The sequence below is a fragment of the Chiloscyllium plagiosum genome, chromosome 4 (assembly GCF_004010195.1).
Source record: "Chiloscyllium plagiosum isolate BGI_BamShark_2017 chromosome 4, ASM401019v2, whole genome shotgun sequence".
Taxonomy (NCBI): domain Eukaryota; kingdom Metazoa; phylum Chordata; class Chondrichthyes; order Orectolobiformes; family Hemiscylliidae; genus Chiloscyllium; species Chiloscyllium plagiosum.
In genome coordinates, this window is record NC_057713.1 from 9,603,532 (window position 1) to 9,618,165 (window position 14,634).

General features: G+C 43.5%; 1 long non-coding RNA gene across 2 annotated transcripts in view; it reads right to left on the bottom strand.

Annotated features, from left to right (window-relative positions):
• LOC122549528 overlaps nucleotides 1–14,634 on the bottom strand; it is a 62,704-nt gene that overhangs the window by 18,155 nt on the left and 29,915 nt on the right. The window contains exon 3 of one of the 2 annotated variants that reach the window (XR_006311552.1): nucleotides 5,141–5,342. The exons of the other annotated variant lie outside the window; for it this stretch is intronic. This is a non-coding gene — a long non-coding RNA (uncharacterized LOC122549528). Of the gene's footprint in view, nucleotides 1–5,140; nucleotides 5,343–14,634 lie in introns of those variants that run through there. 2 annotated transcript variants of the gene reach the window in all.

Sequence of the window (14,634 nt, forward strand, 5' to 3'; positions counted from 1 at the left end):
CTGGAATGAGAATTTTTTTGCAAGGGCTATAATGGACTGAATGGCCTCCTTCCTTGATTCTCTGACTCAAAGTTTGTTTTTAGGATAAGGGTGGCAGATTTGACACAGAGATAAGGTAGAATGAGCTCTCTCAAAGGGGCACAATTCTGTGGAATACACTATACCAGAGTACAGTGGACACTGGCAGATTGAGTAAATTTAAGGAGGAGACCGACATGTTTTAATTTAGTTGAAGGATTACGGAGAGAGGGCAGGAAAGTGGAGTTGAGGCCAAGGTAAGATCAGCCGTGATCGTATTGAATGGTGGAGCAGGTATGAGGGGCTGAATGGCCTTCTCCTGCTCTGAATTCGTATGTTTGAAAGCTTTGTCATTCCTTCACAACCAATCTTCATTCAGAAATCATTAATTCTATTAAAATGTTACTCTGTCGTAGAGTTTTGGTGTTCACCCTGAAGGTACTTCTGTCTCTGGAAACTGGGATCGAATCCAAGTGGACAGATGTGTCCGCTCAGATCCTTTTCATGGTGGTTAATCCTGCTGGGTGAAAATGTTCTAATTAGCCTTAGCTTCCTGGTCCACGAGGATACTGTATGATTGGAGTCCAAGTAGAGGGCCAGAGGTGGTCACACCTTAATTGAAATCACACTTTATGAATTGAAGAGCCAAGCTGCGGGATCTGTTTGATCAGCTCAACCAGAACTGCATATCTCTCTCACTGCCGATTGTATACAGCAATCAATTAAATATCCAAACGAGCAGGGTAATATCTTGTAATTAATTTCCAAACTAAGATTTAGGCAGAGAGGCCATTTTGCTGCAGTTGTTCTTGTTGCTAATGTTTTTCAAAGATGAAGATGGATCATCATTGCATTTTTTGAATGGGAGAGGCTATGACAGAAAGCCTTTGAAGGGTGACAGTGTTGTGGCATTGGGGAATGAGCAGCTTTGCTCACTGTTTGGTAAGGTTATAATTGACCCTAAGAGAGCTCTTAGCAACATGCTTTTCCTTGTGGACAAGCTTGATATCGGACTGTGTTTTATTCTCTCCCCTGGGACAGGTTTGGAGTTGGTGAGAGTATTTAATCAGGTGTGAGATGGGGTAGGGACCTCAGCTAGGAGGGACCAGGCTTTGGGAATAGTAGGATGATGGGAGAGGGCCCATTCCTCAAAGGTTCTGCTGCCATTACTTATTTGGGGGCATAGCATTGAGTACAGGAGTTGAGAGGTCATGTTGCGGCTGTACAGGTCATTGGTTAGGCCACTGTTGGAATATTGCGTGCAATTCTGGTCTCCTTCCTATTGGAAAGATATTGTGAAGTTTGGAAGGGCTCAGAAAAGATTGACAAGAATGTTGCCAGGGTTGGAGAATTTCAGCTAAAAGGAGAGGCTGAACAGGTTGAGGCTGTTTTCCCTGGAGTGTCGGAGGCTGAGGTGTGACTTAATAGAGGTTTACAAAATTATGAGTGGCATGGATAGGGTAATTAGGCAAAGTCTTTTCCTTGGAGTCAGGGAGTCCAGAACTAGAGGGCATAGGTTTAGGGTGAGAGAGAAAAGATATAAAAGAGACCTAAGGGGCAACGTTTTCATGCAGAGAGTGGTACGTGTATGGAATGTGCTGCCAGAGAATGTGGTGGAGGCTGGTACAATTGCAACATTTAAGAGGCATTTGTATGAGTATTTGAATAGGAAGGGTTTGGAGGGATATGGGCCAGGTGCTGGCAGATGGGACTAGATTCTGTTGGGATATCTGGTCGGCATGGACGAGTTGGACCGAAGGGTCTGTTTCCATGCTGTACATGTCTATGACTCTATGACTCTATGTGTCACCCTCCAATCAGTCCCTGGATCTCCAGTGGCTGCTATTCCAACAGCAGCCACCATTGGTCCTGTGGCAGTGCTGAGCAAAGGAGTTGCCAACTTGGCTCAGATCTTCAGTGTCCACAGTTTACGGTTTTATTGTCGTGTTACTCACTGCCACCTCTCTTGTCCAATTGAACAAGTTCTGCTCCTCTCTCCGACAGGATTACCATTCTAATCTTATTCTTGTTCATCATCAATACTTTTGTTGTTATTCCTTGTATTTGACCATACGACCAGAAGATATTAAGGAAGAATTAGGCCATTCGGTCCATTGAGTCTCCTCCACCATTTGATTATGGCTGATATGTTTCTCAACCCCATTCTCCTGCCTTGTCCCTGTAACCCTTGATCCCTGTGCTAATCAAGAACCTGTCTATCTATGTCTTAAAGGAGAAAGTGAGGACTGCAGATGCTGGAGATCAGAGCTGAAAATGTGTTGCTGGAAAAGCGCAGCAGGTCAGCCAGCATCCAAGGAGCAGGAGAATCGACGTTTTGGGCATAAGCCCTTCTTCAGGATTCCTGAAGAAGGGCTCATGCCCGAAATGTCAATTCTCCTCTCCTTGAATGCTGCCTGACCTGGCTGCACTTTACAAGCAACACATTTTCAGTTTTTATCTCTGTCTTAATATATTATTGACTTGGCCTTCTTAGCTCTGTGCAGCATTGAGTTCCACAGATTCATCACACCCCTGACTCCTAATCTCAGTTCTAAAGGGATCACCCCTACAGCCTGAGCTCTTGGGTCCTAGTGTGGCAAAGAATTTGCCAAAACTTGCTTCCACAACCATGTCTTATTGCTGAGTAACTGACTCCAGCTCAGACTCACTCCACGTGGATTCTGACTAAAGATTCATCCTTCATGTTCTGAATCCACCCAGCATCATAGGTATTTCTGTGGTGCATACTGCTCATCTGACAGCCATATTTAGGGCTATATGCTTCCCTAGGCACCCTGATCATGACATCAGGGAATCGGGTTCGTTTCCAGTCTCAGGCGACTGTGTGGAGTTTGCACATTCTCCCCGTGTCTGCGTGGGTTTCCTCCGGGTGCTCCGGTTTCCTCCCACAGTCCAAAGATGTGCAGGTCAGTGTGCCATCTCTCAAGTGGTAACCAGTCAGAGCAGAGAGTCATATCATTGTAGTAATTGTAATCAGGTCGGCCAAGGGGACCTCATAGAAAATGCGTTCTCTGTTAGTGTGGTCCAATCAGGGAACCCTGGCTGACAGATATAAACAGCAGTGACAGGGGTTCTGTTCACTCTGAGAACTAGCTCTGAGGAAGCTGGATCAGTGTCAAGGGCTCTCCACATGTAGATAAAGGGGAACTTGGGTGACAGGGTACCAGCCTCTGTGGAATTATTTCCACCGGGACTCAAAACTTTAACTCTATATCTCTTCCCATGGATGCTACCAGACCTACTGAGTTTCTCCAGTACTTTCTGTCTTTGTTTAACCTTGATGTCTCTCCATGGTCCTGCCTCTCAACCTCCTGACTGGCTTGTCAAGCAGCAAAATTATTTAGTTGTCTTCATTGTGTGTTGGGTTAGGTCTCATCTAAGACCTTTACAATTTCATGGATGTTCCCTAGAAGCAGTTAGTTATGATTCTTGAAGTGAAAGGGATCAAAGGAGAAGCAGGAACAGGGTGTTACGCTAGATGGTAAACCATGATTATATTGGATGGTAATGTGGGTTTGAGTGGCTCTGTGATTTACCCCTGCTCCTTTTTGTGTGTTTCTAATGTCGCACTTTGTGCCTGAGATTTGGCCAATCCTAGAAAATTTATTTTCCATTCGTTCCTGGGAATGTGGTGCCGTTGGCAAGGCCAGCGTTCATTACCCATCTCTAACCGCCTTCGAGAAGGGATAGTGGATGACAGGAAGAGAACATGTCCACATTGAGCTGCAGTTCACAGACCACCCACTAGGGGTTCAGCCTGTTCGAGAGACCTGCTTCCACAGACCTGTGAGTCATTTTCCAGCATTGTATGTGGAGGTAGTCAAAAGCCATGCACATGAGGGTGGAAAATTGGCTCATAACGTTTTAACTGACCTTTCTTAGCTTGTGTAACTTACCACTCTAAATGTTTGCACTGGTTTGGTCTGTCACTAAAATTTTCTTAGCATCCCCTGTTTCCATAAAAAACATATCTACCAGCCATAGATGACAGAAAGCAATGCAATGTCATGGAGGAAGTTAGCAACTTTGGAACAGGGATAAGCTTGGTCTGCCATTTAGTGAGACCATAGGTGATCTGCATCTTAACTATATCCATGAGCTTTAATGGCATTGTCTCACAAAACATCAGTCTTCAAACTTTCAATTCCCTCCCACTCCACCTACCTCATGGCATTGTGTGCACCACCTTCCTAGTTTGGCCAGCAATGCCTGTAGGGTCTTGTGGCACATTAATAGTGTGCTACCTCTGAGCCAAGAAAATGAATTTAAGTCCCACTTGCTCAAGAGATATGTAATAACATTAAAAATATCCAGCCAGTGACACTCGTGGCACTAAATGAAAAACAAACTCAACAGGAAGTCTCTACATTCTCCTTTGACATTCAGTGGCATTTGCATCACTCACTCTCCCACGATCAACATCCTGGGAGTTATCATTGACCAGAAACTCAACTGCACTACCCAAGAGCTGGTCAGAGGCTAGGAATACTGCGGCGAGTAACTCACCTCCTGATTCCCCAAAGCCTCGCTTCTATCTGCAAAGCACAAGTCAGAAATGTGTTGGAATATTCCCCACTTACCTGGATCGGTGCAGCTCCAACAAAACATAAAGACCTGAACACCATCCAGGACAAAGCAGCTGCTTGATTGGCACCACGTCCACAACCATCCACTCCCTCTACCATCAATGCTCAATAGCAGCAGTGTGTGCTATGTGTTAAGATGCACTGTAAAGTTTCACCAAGGCTCCTTAGACAGTACCTTCTAAGCCCACAAGCTCTTCTGTCGAGAAGGACAAGAGCAACAGGACTATGGGTATACTTGCATGTTATTTTCTAAACCACTGACGATCTCAATTTAGAAATGTATCATTGTTCCTTCAGTGTCATTGGGTCATACACCTGGAATTGCCTCCATAGTGACATTGTGGCTCTACCTACAGAACATGGACTGCAGTGGTTCAAGAAGGAGCTCATCGCCACTTCTTTGAGGGCAACTAGGGACGGGAATAAATACTGACCCTTGCAGTGACACCAATGTACAGCAGGACAAAATAAAAACAGATAATTTGGTTTATTATCACTTTGTTGTTTGTGGGAATTTTCTATGTACAAACTGGTTGCCACCTTTTTACATTATAACGGTGAACTAGACAGAGATGAAACCAGTTTCTCTGGCTACAAAAGATTTCAGTCACAATGCTTAGAAATGTCTTCTCCATGTATCAAGCTCAGGTTTCCAGCGCTTTTTCCAGCTCTGATTATTTTACCCTCAGTCCACAGCCAGGCTTAACCAATCAAGTACTGCAAGAAATAGTAATCAGTCACAGGACTAAGATAGTTAATAGACAATAGACAATAGACAATAGGTGCAGGAGTAGGCCATTCAGCCCTTTGAGCCTGCACCGCCATTCAATATAATCATGGCTGATCATTCCTAATCAGTATCCTGTTCCTGCCTTATCTCCATAACCCTTGATTCCACTATCTTTGAGAGCTCTATCCAACTCCTTCTTAAATAAATCCAGAGAGTGGGCCTCCACTGCCCCCTGTGCCAGAGCATTCCACACACCCACCACTCTCTGGGTGAAGAAGTTTCTCCTGAGCTCTGTCCTAAATGGTCTACCCCGTATTTTTAAGCTGTGTCCTCTGGTTCGGCACTCACCCATCAGTGGAAATATGTTTCCTACTGCCAGAGTGTCCAATCTGTGTGTTAAGCACAGATCAATTGAACATCACCGTGACTACATTTCAAAAGTATTTCATTGGCTGTAAAACTGTTGTATGGCTGCGAAAAGTATGATATAATTCGTTTCCTTTATCTTTTCATGGCTTGTGAGTATCCCAGCAAGGTCAGAATTTATTTTTGCCCGTCTTTACTTGTCCCTTGAACTGAGCAGCCATTCAGAGTGTGGTTAAAAATTAAACAATTTGCTGTGGGTCTGCAGTCATACCGGCTAAGAATGGCAGATTGCAGAGCATCGGAAGCTGAAGGGTGAATTTATAGAAGTTTATAAGGGGCATGGATAGGGTGAACATGGTCTTTTTCCAGGTTAGGGGAAGTCCAAAAATAGAGAGCATATGTTAAGGTGAGAGGGGCAGGATTTAAAAGGGACCTAAGGGGCAATCTTTTCAGGCAGAGGGTGGTGCATGTATGGAATGAGCTGCCAGAGGAAATGGTGGAGGCTGGTATAATTACAACATTTAAAAGGTATCTAGATGGGTATATGAATAGGAAGGGTTTGGAGGGATATGTGCCAAATGCTGGCAAATGGGAGGAGATTAATTTAGGATATCCGGTCAGCACAGCCGAATTGGATGGAAGGGTTTGTTTCCATGCTGAACAGCTCTATGACTCCATTTCCTCCTCTAAATGATGTTAGTGAACCCAGATGAATTTTTGCAACAATCGACAGTGGTTACATGGTCACCAGACAAATATGAGATTTTATTTCCAGATGTTTAAACTGAATTCAGATTCCATGTGTGTACCAGGGTGGGATCGAACTCATGTCCTCACAGCATTAGCTCTGGGTCCAGAGGGAAAAGAAAAGTAACACTGATGCATGAGGTATACTGGTTCAACTCATTTTCTTCAAACTGGAGCTCCAGTATGACCAGTATGGCATCAAGGAGTCCTGGTAAAACTGGAATCAATGAGTATCGGGGCAAACACTCTGCTGGTTAGAGTCATACCTGGCACAAAGGAAGATGGTTATGGTTGTGGAAGGTCAGTCATCTTAGCTCCAGGACATCTCTGCAGGAGTCCCTCAGGGTAATGTCCTAGGCCCAACAATCTTCAGCTGCTTCATCAACGACCTGTCATGTGGTCAGAGGTGGGGAGGTTCACTGATGATTGCACAGTGTTTAGCACCATTCACGGCTCCTCAGATACTGAAACTGTCAGTGCTCAAATGCAACAAGATCTGGCTTGGGCTGACAAGTAGAAAGTAACATCTGTGCCACACAAATGCTAGACAATGATGATCACCAATAAGAGACACTCTAACCACTGCCCCTTGACATTCAACGGTATCACCATCACTGAATCCCCCACTGTCAACATCCTTGGGGTTACCATTGACCAGAAAACTAAGTGGACTCACTACATAAACATAGTGGCTATAAGAGCAGGTCAGAGGGTAGGGATATTACAGCGAGTAACTCACCTCCTGACTCCCCAAAGCCAGTCCATTATCTACAAGACACAAGTCAGGAGTATGATGGAATAATCCCCAATTGCCTGGATGGGTTCAGCTCCAACAACACTCAGGAAGCTTGATACCATCCAGGACAAAGCAGCCTGCTTGATTGGCACTACATCTACAAACATTCAATCCCTCCACCACCAGTGGTCAGGAGCAGCAGTGTATACTATCTACAAGAAGCACTGCAGAAATTCACCAAAGATCCTTAGACAGCACCTTCCAAACACATGACCACTTCCATCATGAAGGACAAGGGCAGCAGGTACTTGGGAAAACCACCACCCACAAATTCCCCTCCGAGCCACTCACCTCCCTGAATTGGAAATATACTGCCGTTCCTTCACAGCCATTGGGTCAAAATCCTGGAATTCTCTCCCTGTCGGCCTGTGGGTCAACCCACAGCAAGAGGACTGCAGTGATTCAAGAAGGTAGCTCCCCACCATCTTCTCAAGGGCAAATAGGGATGGGCTATCAATGCTGGCCCAGCCAGCGATGCTCAAGTCCCACAAACAAATAAAAAAAGTATGTTGATTTCCAAGTGTTACAACTTTATTTCTGGATTTTGTGTTCATATTACTGATCCAGTGACATTACCACTCTACACAAATTCCCCATTCCCCAACAATTGCAAGCATTTATTCTGTTCAGGTTAGGAATGGCAAGGCCTGTATCTTACCCTGGATGTTATGACCTTTAGAGTTTCAGATTAAATCAAAGGGAAAGGTGTTTTTTTAAAAAGAAAAATTTATGACAAGAAATGCAGTGAGAACATGCCTTCTAGAGATGCAGCTTGATGCTTGACAACATGAAACAATTTTGTTTGAAATATGGTCTATTTTCTTCACAAGTAATAATACCTGTAGGGGAAATAAATTGAATTGGACAAGAATGGAAGAAGGATAGGAAATGGAGAACAGCTTTTAAGTGACCAATGTTGCCATACCTAGTCGATAAGGACCATTACGCACTTTTTAAAATTTTATCTTCAAAATTTGATGCCTGCAACACAATTTCGGGTCTGCTTGCTGTGTTCAGACCTCACTCTGTTTAAGCCAGTCACTAAGATTGATAAAAGAATGGAAGTGTGTGTAAAGAGCACCACAGGAATTACAAAAGATGAATGACACATCAGGTCCCCTTCCTTCCTGCCTTTAGTGTGATCAATCTTCTAGAGGCTGAGGCTGGAGATACTTGAGGGTTCTTGTGACTTGGTCCAACTGAGTATTGTACGTGAGTTTCCCACAAGATGTTACAGGTTTTTAACACACGGGGTGGTTCTCTTCCAGGCTATTTACTGTCCTACAAACTCATGCTCACCTCTGTTTGTGTTTTTATATGTGTGTTGATTATTTTTCCTCAGCTCAGCAGCTTTTATTACGTTTATGCTCCTGTCCCAACACCCACTCACCTCTGCTCACTTATCGCCTCACGATTCACTCCCAAATATGTCAGTTTTGAAATTCTGTTCCTGGCTTTGACCTGCACCTGCTCCCTCCTCCCTACCTCTGTTACCTCCTTTGACCCCACCACTCTCCAAGCTCTCTGTCAGTTCTGGCTTCTTTCCTGAGCACATCATGTTTGCAATGGTGTTCATTGTTGCCCTGAACTTTCTGCTCGGCTCAGGTAATGTTTTGGGGAACCTGTGCTCAAATCCCACCACGGCAGATGGTGAAGTTCGAATTAAAAAAGTAAAATCCGGAATTAAGACTCTAATGATGACCATGCAACCATTGTTGATTATCAGGGAAAAAGCCATTTGGTTTGCTAACATCCTTTAGAAAAGGAAACTACTGTCCTTACCTGGTCTGGCCTACACGTGACTCCAGACCCACAGTAGCGTGGCTGACTCTTTACTGCCCTCTGAGCAATTATGGATGAGCAATAAATGCTGACCTAAGCAATAATGCCTGCATCCCATGTATGACTTTTAAAAAAAGCCTTTTCCTATCTGTGTCAGTAACAAAGTGACTCAGTTTCAATTTTGTTTTGAAAATGCTACATAGAGAGATTAAAAAGTCGGATCTGGGATATTAATATTAAAGGCACGATAGGAATGAAAATTATTGTAAATGGACGGACAATTTCCTCCGAGAAAGCAAAACACCCATCTATACACTAGCTCCAACCAAAAAATAAGCTTGGTTATGCTTTCCAATGCATCAAGTAGCTGAAGTACAAGAGAAAGGGATGGTATTTTGACTTTTAGACAGAACCATATTGAGTTACTGAGAGCTTTCACCATTGTACCAGGCCTTTTGGCCCATTTGGTCTATGTTAACATTCATACTTCCCTCTTCCCATTCCTCTTTGTCTCATCCAATCATCATATTCCTTTCTTCAGCACATGCTTATCCAGTTTCTCTTTGAAGGCATCTGTACTGTTGACCACAATTCCTCCACATGACAGTGAGGTCTAACCACTCTTTGAGTGAAGAGGTTTGTCCTAGTTTTCCTATTGGATCTATTTTCTCTTGACGGCCATGAGGTTTCGACATCCCCAGAGTGAACGCATTTTCAGATTGCCGACCCTACCTGAACATCATGCAAGGATCTCTATTAGGTCACTTACTCCTAGCTCAGTCCCTCTCAACCCCAGTCAGCAGTCCCCTTATCTCCCCGGCAATGTGACATATTTTGCAGTTCCTTTTTGTCATCAGGAGCTGGCGGATTACTGGTTGTGTTGCTTCTTTTACAAATCCAGAAACTTAGGCTAATGGTCTGTGGAATTGGAAATGGGAGGGTTCAATATTTAATTATTAATGTGAAATATTATGAAGCATGGAATATGTACCTCGTCTCAGTAATGGTGGCCATAAGAGCATAAGAAATAGGAACAAGAGTAGGCCATTTGGCCAGTCAAGCCTGTTCCACCAATCAATGGCTGATCCAATGCTCCTCACATCCACTTTTCTACCCCTTTCCCATAACCCTGGATTGAAAATGTGTTGCTGGAAAAGCGCAGCAGGTCAGGCAGCATCCAGGGAACAGGAGAATCGACGTTTCGGGCATAAGCCCTTCTTCAGGAATTAGGGAATTCCTGAAGAAGGGCTTATGCCCGAAACGTCGATTCTCCTGTTCCCTGGATGCTGCCCGACCTGCTGCGCTTTTCCAGCAACACATTTTCCGCTCTGATCTCCAGCATCTGCAGCCCTCACTTTCTCCTCATAACCCTGGATTCCCTAATTAATCAAGACTGTCTCAGCCTTAAATGTACACAAGGACTCTACTTCCACAGCTCTCTGTGGCAAAGAGTTCCAAAGACTTACAGCTCTCTGAGAAATTAAATTCCTGCTCATTTCAGTCTTAAATTAGTGCTCCTTTATTCTTAGACTATGCCCTCTGGTCCTGTACTCACCCATGAGGGGAAACATCCTCTCAGCATTGACCCTGTCAAGTCCCTTAAGCATCTGAGATGCTTCAATGAGATAATCTCTGCAGGAAGTAGATTCCCATCTGTTTGCTCATAAGACAATCTCTCCATACTGGGGATCATCCCAATGAACCTTCCCTGAACTGCCTCCAATGGAGTATAATCTTCCCATAAGTAGAGGGACCAATTTGCTCAAATAGCCCAAATCGATTCACCCGAATCAAAGCAAAGTACTGCAGACACTGGAAATCGAAAACAAAACCTGAATAGTTTGGAGAAGCTCAGCAGATCTGGCAGCATCATTGGAGAGAAACAGAGTTAATGTTTCAAAGTCTGGTATGACTCTACTTCAGAACTGACAGGGTTCTGGGAAAGAGGTTGTTCTCTCTTCTGTCTGAAATGTTACTCCAGATCTACAGCAATCTGATTGACTCTGAGCTGCCCCCTGGAACAGCTGAGCAAGTCAATCAATTCGAGGGTGATGAGGAATAAGCACCAACTATAGGCCTTGCCTGGGGACCCCAGCCATCGAGGAAATATAATAAAGGCTGAACACTTTCCAAATCATCTAAGAAATATATTCAGCTAAATCGGAAACTCACCAAATTTACCACCCAATTTAAAATAACTGAAATGTGGAAATTAGGAGCAGCAGTAGACCATTTGGCCCTTCTACTCTGCCTTTTAAAATGATCATGGCTGATATCCAACTCAGTGCCCTGTTCCCACTTTCTCCGCATAACCTTTGATCCTCTTGGCCCTAAAAAACTATATCTAACTCTTTTTTTTTAAAAGCATTCCATGTTTTAGCCTCAACCACTTTCTATGCAGAGATTTCCAGACTCCCACCACTCTCTGGGTGAAGACCTGAGACACTGATCCAGAAATAACACCTATAGGGTCTATAAAGGTCTCCCATCACCTTCTTGGTAGCTGTTACTTAGCAATTCCAAAGAAGGACTACGTTCAACTTTAAGCTGTTTTTCTCTGTCCATAGGTACTGCTGAGCTTTCTGAGACATTCCATTTCATGTTTGGGCTTTCCAACATCGACGGAGCTTTACTCTCATTGCAACAGCTTTGCAGTTGATTCAGACTGAAGTGTGCTTTCTCTTTGATGAGCTGCAATGTGAGTCATTCTCATGGCAGTACTTCGAGATACTGGAACAGATTAGTCAGGCTCCAAGCAGAACTAATGGCTCCGGACATTGATTTAACCGTGTTTACAGCAATGTGCCTCTTGGGACAAATCCTAGACTTGGTTTCTAGTGTGGAAACGGAAAGAGAGAAAACTGTTTAAGTGAGTTCCCGTAACAGGCCAAAACTTGCTGTGAAAAAGTTGTCAAGGCTGATTGCGTTCATATTATTTATTGGCAAATGGTAAGTAATTTCAAGTGAAGAGCAAATATTGGTTGAATTTGTGTATCCTTTTGTTGTTGTCAAGTGGCAACACTTTGTATTTAACTTTGTGAAAAAGGCTTTTCTTTTCCCTTGGGTTAACATTTTTTTTCGTCACTTACTGTGTTTGCCAATTGAAATAATTGCACAGAGGCTGGTATCCCATCCCAAGTCACCCTCTCTTCACATGTGTACAGTGGATGGGCTCTGATCAGCTAGCTCAGAGCCAGGCCCTAGATTGAAGAGACTCTCTGAATCTCTCGCCAACACCAAAATACCTCCAGAGAGGTCAGTATCCCGTCATCAAGTCACCCTGTATTTACACGTGCATAGTACATGTCACTGACCCAGCTCCCTCAGAGCCAGCTCCGAGAGTGAGCAAAACCCCGACCCTCCTGTTTATTTTTTTCCCCCACATTACCCTCTAACTGCGGTGGTGCTTATATTTTCCCCAGCAACCATGTTGTGTGTGTGTAGGTGTGAGAAACAGTGAAGACACAAGGTGTACAAATCTTTATTTATTTTACTCCTGTGCTTTTCTTGTTTTTTCTTTAATTTCTCTTTTTTTAAAACCCACATTGTGTGTGTGTGTAGGTGTCAGACACAGTGAAGAACAACAAGTGTGCAAATCTTTGTAATCTCCTGTCAGCCAGAGCTCCCTGATTGGGGCAGGTTAACAGCCGCAATCAAGGATTTCACAGTCAATGAGATCCACCTGCCCCTCTTTCATATCGTTATACCAGTCAAAGTTGTCACAGAACGTTAAGCTCTAATACTGCGAGTGTAAGGTCCCCTTTCAATAATCCAGCAAACTCTCTGGCCTTGAGAATGAACAGTTACAAATTCAGTCTTTGGACATTTTCTGGAGAGATCCTAATATGACAAATGTCAATATTTTAGTGAAAAGATAAAATGCAGTACTTATTCTGACATGATCCATGGGGAGAGCAACAGACTTAATGTTCCAGGTTGATGACTTATCAGATTTTCACTCTTGCTTTCGCCTGACATTTTTCACATTTTCTTACTTCTCCTTTGTCTTTTCCTCTTTCTATTTGCCTTAATTCAATCTTTCTTTCCTGCTCTTTATTTTTCTTGCCAAAGCTGATTTTATATTGATTATAACTCATTTAACACAGCTTCCTTTCTCCTTTCACAGTTTATTCTCAATCTTTCATTCTCACTGGTTATGTTTATCTGTGCAGCAAGTCTTGAATCCCTGGACAGGCTCCACACAATCCTTTAAATTATGCCGTGCACATGCTTGTGTTAAAAAGTAAACATTAGCGGAGTTCCATTACATTATTAGCCTTTGCACTGGACAGAAACAAATAGAGGGAACATCATGTTCTGACTTGGAACTGTTGTGTTAACTGTATTATCCTCTATCTAAGGTAATCAGAGGGTTAGATAGAGTGGATAGTGAAAGCCTTTTTCCTCGGTTGGCAATGGCTAGCATGAGGGAACATAGCTTTAAATTGAGGGGTGATAGACATAGGACAGATGCCAGAGGTTGTTTCCTTACTCAGAGAGTAGTAGGGGCGTGAACGCACTAGCTGTAACAGTAATAGACTCGCCAACATTAAGATCATTTAAATGGTAATTGGATAAGCATATGGAAGAGAATGGAATAGTGTAAGTTAGATAGGCGTCAGATTGATTCCACAGGTTGGTGTAACATCGAGGGTGAAAGGGCCGTGTACTGCGCTGTGTTGTTCTATGTTCTATGTTCGATATCTCTAGACTTCAGCTTCCTGTAGTGATTGGAACAAGGTGGATCTCATTGACTGTGAGATCATTGAATGGTGTTGTTATGCTGGGCCAATCGGGAAGCCCTTGTTGTCCAATATAAACAGTGCACTGCCTGCCCCTCTTCCGCGGTTACGTCAGAGCCCGGGTGTCCTTGGAGAAGGAGCACGCGGTGTCCACCAACACCCTGGAGTTGTTCAGGGAGAGGTGGGCGCCGCAGGGAGTGGAGTGCATCATTTCTCCCTCCAACTCTATTTTGATTTAGTCCCTACCCACCCCTTCACTGTTTTGATCACACAGCACTGCCCTTTGATGTGAAGGGCAGTGTTTGTCACTGGCCACCCGGGTGTTTTCCTATCTTCCTGGTGGTGGAAATTGAATAAAAGATTGGTGCACTTTGTGTCTTTCACTGTGTCTCACACCTGCACACACACACCATGGGTGCTGGGGATAAAATAAGCACTACCGCACTTAGGTGGTAGTGTGGGGGGAAAAAAAAAACCAGGAAAAAAAAAAATAAAAATAAACAGGAGATTACCGCAGTTAGGCAGTAGAAAAGAAAAAAAAAAAAAGAGAAAAAAAAAGAAAAAGAAAAAAAAAAAGAAAAAAGAAAAAAAAAATATAAACAGTGCACTGCCTGCCCCTCTTCCGCGGTTACGTCAGAGCCCGGGTGTCCTTGGAGAAGGAGCACGCGGTGTCCACCAACACCCTGGAGTTGTTAAAAAAAAACAAAAAAAAAAACAAGAGTGTACCTAGGGGCAGACCGAGAGCCAAAAAAAATAAATATATATATATATAAACAGGAGGTTGACGATCAATAATATAAATATCTATTTTGATTTAGTCCCTACCCTCACCTTCACTGTTTTGAT